The sequence below is a fragment of the Periplaneta americana genome, chromosome 17 (genome assembly GCF_040183065.1).
Source record: "Periplaneta americana isolate PAMFEO1 chromosome 17, P.americana_PAMFEO1_priV1, whole genome shotgun sequence".
Classification (NCBI taxonomy): domain Eukaryota; kingdom Metazoa; phylum Arthropoda; class Insecta; order Blattodea; family Blattidae; genus Periplaneta; species Periplaneta americana.
In genome coordinates this window covers 114867370-114877681 of record NC_091133.1, presented here as the reverse complement: position 1 = coordinate 114877681, position 10312 = coordinate 114867370, and positions in this window count along the sequence as shown.

The following is a 10312-nucleotide window of genomic DNA, read 5'->3' as shown; positions in this document are numbered from 1 at the left end:
TCAGCACTGGCTGAAATGTGCAAAGGGTAAGCGGTGCCGTCCCGTGTGCACCGTCGTGCAGCAGGAAGAGGTAGAGAGCATACCCGCTAGCAGCTACGAATGCACCATGGTGCACTATGTTTTCCGCGGGTAAGAGACGCTAGCCCCAGGTTGCTCTGTGCTGACGGTCCCTGACTTAGCCCTTCACTTTATTAATGCACGCATAGAAAGGGCTTGTTTGTGGGAAGTATCTGTAAATGAATACAGAGACAAAACAAAGAAGGCCGACTGTTTTAGAGAACTGGAATTATTATTTAACTGTTCTCGAGAATACAATAGAGAGTTTTCGAACCCTCCTCAAACGCTAAATGTTAATGATATGTTGACGTCAGTACTGGTCGTATTCGGTGACGTATGTTAACGTTCGTAAAACTTCGGAAAGAATTATACGATATTACCCGCTCCTTTAACATTTAACATGTCGTAGCTCCTATGATAGTCGATCAATCGCGCTGTAATTTCTTTAATTGAGGTGAAATGGCTGCTCTAAATTGTGTGTCTTTCTTTGATGTAATAGGAAGTATTTTTGCAGCACTATATTAAAATCGTGTTCTGACATTTTCAGAATTTTTTTTTAATCCAAATCGATCTTCAACTTTAAGCTCGTTTAAAATATATTCTCCATTGTGTCTTTTACTAAGATATTTCCACACCCACATTCTCATTTTCTTCCTTTCCTAGACTTTGTAACAAGCAATAGAGGCAATTTCAAAAGCCAAATCATCAGCTGAGTCCATTATCCAAGGTTTGAAAGTAAGACACTACCTACATTAAAATCCCATAGACTTTACGGTGGACTACGCAAAGAAAATCAAATCCTGGTTCGGACAAGTTACCTGATTAAGGTTTCTTCCGGGGTTTTCCCTCAACCTATTAAGAGAAAATGCTGGGTAAATTTCGGCGCTGAACCCTAGACTCATTTCGCTGGTATTATCACCTTCATTTCATCCAGACGGTAGATAACCAGAGCAGTTGATAAAGTTTCGCAAAATAACCAAGTAAAAATAACAATAACAACTACATTTAAATACTAGGCTAACAGTGTGAGCCACCGAGACGAGATTGGGAGACAAGCATTGTCCAGCCTTTTGGTCTCGCCGCAGGCAGGTGCGTTCCATAATATCGACAGAAATGTTATATTGTGAATATCACTATATAACATAGACTTCTCACCATCAAGAGTCGAGCCATCCTATCTTTGGGCAAAAATACATACGGGCTATTCCATATGAAATCGATCAGTAAAAAACCTCGCATTTTTTATACTCTAATTTTGTCCCTATTTATACAGGGTGCTGAGGAGAGTGCATTTGCAAAAATATACTATCGAAAGTCAAACGGTTTTTGTATTGTTGAGCGACAAATTTAGCGTATTTTAGAAAAACAAGACTCTTTCAGCGTTCAGAACTCTGGAACCATTTACTGCAGAACATTTAACGAGAGCTCATTTTGAAGCTGACATTTGGTAGGTTATGATAAGAAGTAATCCTTATTTTTATTCTATACAGAGAGACAGATAATCTCATTTTACTTACTTTTAGGCTTTTAGGCCATTTGTAAAAATGTAAATAATATTGAGAAAAAACCTTGCATTATTAAGAGGGATTCGGCATTGTTTGCTTAGTGTCACGACAATAAGTTTCGGGGGTATTAAATAAATTATATTCACACGCCTAGACTTGAAAGGCGCAACACAGCAAGCACTGGCCGAGAGATGAAGATAAGTGAGCTTTGGGCGTCATTTTACTCCTGTGTTTATGAAAACCTGTGATAAAGCTAGCCCAGCTATGCGCTACTAGACGAAACATCACGTGTTTATGTCTCCTGGCCTTGCTTGCCTAGGCTAGCTCCCGGCTCACAGTCAGCTGGTTACTTCACGCGCGTACTATTTATTTTCTTTATTTGATTTTTCAATACTTTCTTATTAACGTTGCACCAGTAAAAAATACGTGTTTATTTGTATTTTCAAAGCGGAATCTAACCATATATTTTAAAAATATTTTTTTCGTGGGCAAAGGTGTCTTAATTAAGAAAAATCTAAATTTCTCCATTTTCATAAAAAGTAAGAAAAACTGTTTACATGTCAATATAAACTTTAACTTTTCAGCATCAAAATAAACCACGATTTTGATCATTGGGTGAAAGGGTTTCGGAGCCACAACAGTTTAAAGTTGCTAATTTTATGAAAATACGATAAATTAAAATATTTTTAATTTAAACACTATGAAGTTCTGATGTCTCAAACTTTGCACAAAGCATTGTATCATAGTTGTCTACGGACAGAAATAGTTTCATTGTATTTAAAAATTACAAGGTCAATTTTCTCTATATTTCGGTCGATTTGAGATGGAATAGTCCATACATAGGAATGCTGTATGTTGAAATCTACCCGTCCACTCATTCAAATCTCTAAACAAATAATGTTTTGTAGCCTAATATTTGTTTTCACATTCAATAGAATAACATTATAATAACTTTTTCTAAGTTCTTATCTATATCTTGAGACATAGCGCCTCAGTTTCTTCGGAAGGATCACAGGATTCCAGACACACAAAGACTCATAATCACCGAGGAGGTTAAGAAAAGCTCAGGGTGACCTCGCGACTCCACACGTGCTATATGTGTGCGTGTCTGGGCCTATTTTTATCTCCCACGAGCTGCCACCCTTTGCTGGAGCGGGGAAGGTCATGGGGGAGACCCTCATTATCCCTCTTTGGAGCGTTAAAATCTTTTTTGTCCTTGTGCTTCCTCGCCGTCTGTTTGTATTTATAACTCTGAAACATGAAAAAGGAAATCCTAAACACTCCAAGAAGTAATGGAATGACGATCGACATTGCGCATCTCTTACCGATTCCAGGAGACACACATGGTTCAGAACTCAAGCCTTCAGCTCTTAACTAATTATCCCCGAGTTATGGAGCCATTCGTAAGCCCTGGTTGTCACATGTGAACATTATCGCTGTCATTAGGCGCAGCTTGGGAGAGAGACAGTTATCGCGGCTGAAAGATACGAGATTATATCTTCAAAAATAAACCTATACCAGTTCCTTAGGTTCTACAGTGCATACAGCTACCGGAGTCATTACATCTCAACTCGGAATATGTGGGATTTTCGTTATTATTATTTGTCGGAAAGGAGAGTTATTGCGTAACAACAGGCATCATAGAGTCCGTGGAGCTATCTCCTGTCTTCTTCGGAACAAGGGTTGGAAAGTTCATGAAGAGGTCCACTGCATTTCTGAAGACGACTCTCACAGAAGAGCGGATATAATAGCAATAAACAGGCAACAACAAAAGGTTATTATCATAGCTCCAACTATACGCATGGAGAGAGATCTAAACCAAGCTCATCAGGTTGATCAGGAAAAGAGGGCCATTTATGATCCTTGTATTCCCTACCTTAGTGCCAAGTATAACATCCCTCTCTTCAATTGGTCAGTGACAGGTTTATTTTTTGGTGCTCAGAGTTCTTTACCAAAATTTACATATAATTTTTTAAAACAATTATCAATATCATCTTTTGAAATTCAGAAAATCATCTCGCAAATTCTTAAAGATTCCCTGCAGATTATACAGTTTCATTTATACCACTCAGAAGACCTTAATTAAGGATATGCTAATTTTAAATAAAATCTTTTATTTATAAGTACAATTTTATAGTCATCTTCTAAGATTTTATTTTTATTGCGTAACAACAGGCATCACAGAGTCCGTGGAGCTATCGCCTGTCTTCTTCGGAACAAGGGTTGGGTAGTTCATGAAGAGGTCCACTGCATTTCTGAAGACGACTCTCACAGAAGAGCGGATATAATAGCAATAAACAGGCAACAACAAAAGGTTATTATCATAGCTCCAACTATACGCATGGAGAGAGATCTAAACCAAGCTCATCAGGTTGATCAGGAAAAGAGGGCCATTTATGAACCTTGTATTCCCTACTTTAGTGCCAAGTATTACATTCCTCTCTTCAATTGGTCAGTGACAGGTTTATTTTTTGGTGCTCGGAGTTCTTAACCAAAATTTACATATAATTTTTTAAAACAATTATCAATATCATCTTTTGAAATTCAGAAAATCATCCCGCAAATTCTTAAAGATTCCCTGCAGATTATACAGTATCATTTATACCACTCAGAAGGCCTTAATTAAGGATATGCTAATTTTAAATAAAATCTTTTATTTATAAGTATAATTTTATAGTCATCTTCTAAGATTTTATTTTATAATTGATAATCAATGGTGCTTAATTATTACATTTCATTTTTATAACAATATTCCTATTTAATTGATTATATTTGTTTGCTATTATTTCCGGATCCTCGTGGTCATCCTTAATTAAGGACGGACGAGTTATTTCTTTCTTTCTCTCTCTCTCTCTCTCTCTCTCTCTCTCTCTCTAACTATCACCTAATGAAATATCAGGATATTATCATAGTCTAGTATACACAGTACAGTCACGAAGCTCAATAAGTAGTGAATATGCATCCATAGATAGTTGCTAATCACTAGGATCGCTACTATCGCCTCATCACAGACAATGCAAAAAAGTACCTGCACAGTCTATTGTTCCTAGTACCTTCACAACTCAAGCTTCGTGACTGTATATACTAGACTGTGTATTATTCTAATTATTCTCTGCTCTTTCTTTTGTTCTACTGTGGTTACAAGGCAACCATCAACCTAAAATGACAATCGATGCGAACAGCTGTTAGAGAGACGGCCATCTTCTTCACTGTATACAACACTTAAACAGGGAGTTTCGTGTGTATAACTACAACAATGACCTATAGTTAGCCTACGCACTATTTGTACATCCATAGCTTATGCATGGTTTATTAGTAAAGATTTCTGTCCCAACTTTGCATAAGTCTCGTATAAAAACTATACACTGTTCATCAGTAAGACCGTTAGTGTTTTGTTTTTCGTGGGATCCTATATTTACGCTTTTAATGCCTACTTAAATGCATATTTCGCCATTTGGAATGAAAATTTTAGGGTTTTTAGTGCTTATAATTCTCAACACTAGTTATTTTGAAAGATGCATAGGCCTACTGAGGAATTTTGTAACATTTAGACGTTCAAATATGAATATCTACTATTTCTCGATTTTCATACTTATTCCTATTACGATATACTTTGAGTGAAACAATGAAATATTTTTGAGCTTGAACTAATGTCAGATTGTCGTTTCATATGAAGAGAAAATAATTACTTCTTTTGTCATAGACCCTGAAACAGCGTAGAGCTTTTTATACTTAACTAGTAGCTTGTGCAGCAAATGCTGCAAACTAAGTTCATTAGACGTTCAAATAAACATTTTTCAGATTTATTTTCAATGAAGAATACCAGACATTCTGAAAGCTATTTGCTTCCATAATAATGAAAGATACTCTCTCTCGAGCCAATACTGAAGAGAACCACGCATATAAATATCTACACCACACACCCATTAAATATATGAAAAAGACCCAACCCCACTTGATTAATAACTATAAAAATATTTGATTTTTAATAATATTATTATCTTACGTAAGTTTTATAGCTTTAAGTAACATATACTATATATACTATATAGCCGCCACTCAGTAAAATATAGGAATCAAAATCTAATTTAAGTTATTCTCTACATCTACTTATATAATCCCAAAACGTTTCACTTTCATGTCATCAATATAGCATTAATATGTATAATTAATGAAAAATAGTCACATCACAGCATTAACTACCTTCAATAATATTTCATTTCTAATACTAATAATATCATCAAACCACCTCAAGTTTTGTAGTTTTTAATATCCAATACACAGCTGTACCCAGAAAATTACACACCACAGAATCGAACTTGTAAATTATTTTTAGTAAGTTAAGTTTTTAATAACCAATTTAATTTGAGCTGTAAATATGTCAGCATTCTTGCAGATCATGGCTTTCGTGTAATATTGGTTACTGTAGTGTGTGTTTTGTTTTATTCTGAAATGCAACACGGCCGACTTGATGCTCGCTTCGCTTCTCCTGAATGCAATTAGCTAGTTCTCAAAACTGACGATAGATGGATTTTGGAAAATAGGAAAATTATGTAGGAAAATTGACATTTCACTGAAAACTACTATTTTTCCGAAAAACTTTGGGTTCCAAGCTTCAAAATGAGGGGCCATTTATTAAAATCCGTTCAGACGTTTTCTCGTAATTTCCATTACCAGTTCAAATTATATATATATATATATATATATATATATATATATATATATTTAATGTTTATTGCCTAATATTTCGGCTACATGTGCGTTATTTGAACTGGTGCAATGAATTGTCTAATATTGATTTTATAGTTCACGAATATTACATGCATTCTAATTCCTCACGTGTGGTCTAATATCTCAGGAGTAACTTTCTCAAAAGCTGAGAAAATCTTTGCTCTGAGACTATGAATATCTCTGGGTCGCTGTGCAGACACATCATTCTTCACGAAACCCCAGAGAAAGAAATCGGAAGGTATCAGGTCTGAGGAATTTGGAGGCCACATAAACAGTGATTGCAAATCATTAAGAATATAACCTACAGTTCAAATATTTTAAAACGTCATTTAATACAAAGCATATTTCATATCGAATAGTTCTTGAGAATAAATCTGTAAAATACAGTCTGATCCGTCTGGGAAGATATAAAATAAAATGATTCTAAAATATATAAGTTAATGGGGGTGCTGTAGAATTAATTTCAGTTCCAATGTGATACTGAAGCACGAGAGTTTTCTATCGTCATTGTTACCGTATAAGAAACAAAAAGTCACTTAGCAACGACCGAATAAATAACATGCCGTTTACTGCACAACAACGAGCAAAATATGTCTTCCATGTCAATGGGCGAGTAAATACCCATAATGCAATCATATGGGGACGTCAAAATCCACAAGTCTCATATGAACTGGAACGGGCTAGTCCTAAAGCTAATGTTTGGTGCGCGGTAAGTCGCTATAATCTGTGTGGACAGTTTATCTTCGCGGAGGGAACAGTTCGATCAGGACCATACCTGAACATGTTGAAAAACTTTTGTGCAAGATCGTGCGTATTTGCTTGGTTTCCGCACAAAACCAATCCGCGGAAAGTCTAAAATTCCACATTCAGTATTCCCAACCTAACACACATAACAATTTCCCTCTTATTACCGCTTAAGTGACATATTGGTTTTATTGCTTTAGACTTTTAACATATTATTTTTAGAGACGTTCAATATAGTAATAATTATAAATTGGAAACTTACCACTGCAATTTCACCTAAATTGCACTGTTAATTATTGTTTTTAAATATTTGCAAAAATTAAGTAAACTCTACAACTCCACTAAAGTTACTGCATTCGTGATGCAAGTAACATTAAGGAAGCCGTGAAAAAATCAACAAGATTCCATAGACTGGGGGAAAAAAAGACAGACGTATATCACGGCCTGCTGGAGTATAGTAAACACAGAAAACATTTTAAAGCAACAATGTTGAAGATAGATATTTTTGTTTTGCAAATTTGCCGTCATTGAACAGAAACCAAGATGGAGATTTCATTACAACTAATTAGAAATTCCTCTTTCAGGTATGTAATAAACGATCTTCGCACAAAATAATGTACGATACACGAGCGGTATGTTTTCTTTCAATTCTCGGAAATTAAAAAAGCTCAACTACGTTTCGCTTTTTCAAACTTTTCCTCGAACATCAAAACTTCAACATACCGCTCTTGTAACGCATATTACTATTTCGAACCACAACTCCAATAGGAAAACAACATGGGTATCGTGTTCCAACAGGATGGCGCACCGCCTCATTGGACATCAGACTTCCGTGATTGTCTGGATGATACAATGTAGCAAAAATTGTATAGTTGAGGAGGGTCAATTATGAAAATAACGAATTCAACAGAAAGGTTCGAATATTATTTTCAAATCAATATTTATTCTGTGCTAGGAGATATAGTTAATTATTTCAAATATATCCTAGTACTCTCAATCAATCAATCAATCAATCAATCAATCAATCAATCAATCAATCAATCAATCAATCAATCAATCAATCAATCAATCAATCAATCAATCAATCAACCAACCAATCAATCAATCAATCAATCAATCAACTCCTGTATCTCTTCATGAGGAGCATAGGGCATTTACAAAGTGCCTCCATCGGACCCTATTTGTAGCCAACTTCTTCACTTCGCTCCATGTTTTCCCCTCCCTAGCAATTTCCTCCAAAACTGTTCTCTTCCATGTAGTTTTTGGCCTTCCTCTTGTTCTACTATCCTGGGGGTTCCAATCCAAAGCCATTCTTTCTACTGCGCCATCTTCTTTCCTGATTGTGTGCCCTATCCAATTCCACTTTCGTCTTTTGATTTTTATTGTGATTTCTTTCTGATTTGTTATCTTCCATAGTTCTGAGTTTGTGATTAGGCCTATATCTGGCCATCTAATTTTTAAAATTCTTCGTAAACATCTAGTACTCTCACTGTAAGTAAATATTCTATTTTATGTCTATGTTCGAGAGAAATTAAATGTTAAAATCTGAATACACAAAAACCCGTTAGCTTATTCAAACAGAACTTCCCACACAGACGGATAGAAAGAGTTCAAGTGGAAAAACTACTTTCTGAATGTCATGGACTCAAAAAAAACGTCCTTGTCTATCAAAATTTATGAATAGAATATTTTTCCAGCATCATAATACATTCATACTTCGTAAAACGTGAAGGGAAGAGAAAAAAAATGACGTCAATTGTACAGAGGCCCCGCCTCTTTCTGTGGAGGGGAGTTGGCTAAGAGAGTCGGAAAAGCCGCGTGTCTCGCCGAAACGCAGGGACACCACTTATATAGAACACTGATGCAACTCGCTCCCCGGCCTTGAACTCAGGAGCTGCGACCGCCATAATACCACCGACAGCAAAACGAAAATGTTCAGTCGCTTCTTTCTACAATGATCACGAATTAAAAGGCTTGGCAACGGCGCTGAAATCCGTTCATTCACTCCACGTTAGGTAAAAATAACAAGTCTGCATCTGGACACAATCCTAATCAACAATGCGAGACTAGGTGTAAAGTTAGCGTTGTCATGAACGCTAAAAAATAACACATAGGCTACTGTACCTTTTTATGTTGCACATATTTTACGTAAAACTAAGTGTCGACATGTTTTTATTTAATGCAAAATAATCGTATGTTTAAATTTTCATAGGACAATTTAATAAAACTAATAATAATAATAATAATAATAATAATAATAATAATAATAATAATAATACTTACTTACTTACTTACAAATGGCTTTTAAGGAACCCGAAGGTTCATTGCCGCCCTCACATAAGCCCGACAGCGGTCCCTATCCTGTGCAAGATTAATCCAGTCTCTATCATCATACCCCACCTCCCTCAAATCCATTTTAATATTATCCTCCCATCTACGTCTCGGCCTCCCTAAAGGTCTTTTTCCCTCCGGTCTCCCAACTAACACTCTATATGCATTTCTGGATTCGCCCATACGTGCTACATGCCCTGCCCATCTCAAACGTCTGGATTTAATGTTCCTAATTATGTCAGGTGAAGAATACAATGCGTGCAGTTCTGTGTTGTGTAACTTTCTCCATTCTCCTGTAACTTCATCCCGCTTAGCCCCAAATATTTTCCTTAGCACCTTATTCTCAAACACCCTGAACCTATGTTCCTCTCTCAGAGTGAGAGTCCAAGTTTCACAACCATACAGAAGAACCGGTAATATAACTGTTTTATAAATTCTAACTTTCAGATTTTTGGACAGCAGACTGGATGATAAGAGCTTCTCAACCGAATAATAACACGCATTTCCCACATTTATTCTGCGTTTAATTTCCTCCCGAGTGTCATTTATATTTGTTACTGTTGCTCCAAGATATTTGAATTTTTCCACCTCTTCGAAGGATAAATCTCCAATTTTTATATTTCCATTTCGTACAATATTCTGGTCACGAGACATAATCATATACTTTGTCTTTTCGGGATTTACTTCCAAACCGAACGCTCTACTTGCTTCAAGTAAAATTTCCGTGTTTTCCCTAATCGTTTGTGTATTTTCTCCTAACATATTCACGTCATCCGCATAGACAAGAAGCTGATGTAACCCGTTCAATTCCAAACCCTGCCTGTTATCCTGAACTTTCCTAATGGCATATTCTAAAGCGAAGTTAAAAAGTAAAGGTGATAGTGCATCTCCCTGCTTTAGCCCGCAGTGAATTGGAAAAGCATCGGATAGAAACTGACCTATAC